Genomic DNA, 1,377 nt, shown 5'->3' with positions numbered 1-1,377 from the left:
TAGCTCTACCATTTCTCGCTTGGGTTACATAGCTAGTCATTATGATTCTGTTTTATTTTTTCATTGCACTGACAAATGCACTATTTTACTTCTCCTGTATGTAGATGATATGATCATAATTGGTGATGACTTCAGTGGCATTCAAGAACTCAAGGATTTTCTTAGTCAACAGTTTGGGATGAAAGATCTTGAACATCTCAGCTACTTTTTGGGTCTTGAAATCACTCATTCTACAAATGGACTTTATATTACTCAAGCCAAGTATGCCTTTGAACTCTTGTCTCGAGCTGGACTCACTGATAGCAAGATTGTTAATACTCCAATTGAGTTTAATGCGCATCTTACTCCCTCAGAAGAGAAATCATTGTCTAATCCCTCTCTTTACAGACTTTTGGTTAGCAGCCTAGTTTATCTCACTATCACTTGTCTAAACATTTACTATGTTGTTCACTAGGTGAGCCAATATCTGTTTACTCCACGATCAACTCACTATGCTGCTGCTCTGCACATTCTTCGATACCTAAAGGACACTCTTTTCCATGATCTTTTCTACTATGCTTAGTCTCCTTTTGTTCTCCATGCATTTTCTGATGCTGATTAGGTAGGAGATTCCATTAATCACAAGTTTACCACTGGTTATTGCTTTCTTCTTGGTTCTTCTTTGATTTCTTGGCAAAATAAGAAACAAACTCATGTGAACTGCTCTAGTACTGAAGCAGAATATCATGCCTTTACTAATATCACATCTGAGCTCCTTTGGCTACGATGACTTTTCAAAAACTTAGGTGTGTCTACATCTTCTGCTACTCTTCTTTATTGTGATAACGAAAGTGCTATTTATATTACTCACAATAATTTCTTCCATGAACGGACTAAACACATCGAGATTGATAGTCATTTTATCTGTTATCATCTTGTCCATGGTGCTCTCAAGTTGATCTTAGTCTCCTCTAAAGATCAACTTGCAGATATCTTCACCAAGTCACATCCTAAGGGATGCCTACGTACTTTGGTTGACAACCTCAAGTCGGTCTCATATCCATCTTAAGTTTGAGGGGGGCTGTAACGTCCCAGTCTGACCCAAAAAAAAAAAGGGTAGATCTCTTTTGGTTCCTACGTACCTCCCATCTACCCCACCTAACCCCCTTCCCTACCACTCATTTCACTCATCTCTTTACTCTTTGGCCGGCTCACTCTTCCTTTCTTTTCATTTTTTTTTTTTTTTTGTTTTCTCTCATACACTTATCTCTACTCTTATATCCTCTCACCGGTACTTCGACACCACCACCACCATTTCCACCATTATATTCCAGCAAGATCACCAGAAAATTCTTGGTAACCCATAAGCACCCTCACATCTTTTTTTTGAGGTAAAAA

This window comes from Quercus suber, unplaced genomic scaffold, assembly GCF_002906115.3.
Source record: "Quercus suber isolate HL8 unplaced genomic scaffold, Cork oak 2.0 scaffold_55, whole genome shotgun sequence".
Classification (NCBI taxonomy): domain Eukaryota; kingdom Viridiplantae; phylum Streptophyta; class Magnoliopsida; order Fagales; family Fagaceae; genus Quercus; species Quercus suber.
Note: the sequence above shows the minus strand (reverse complement) of the source record.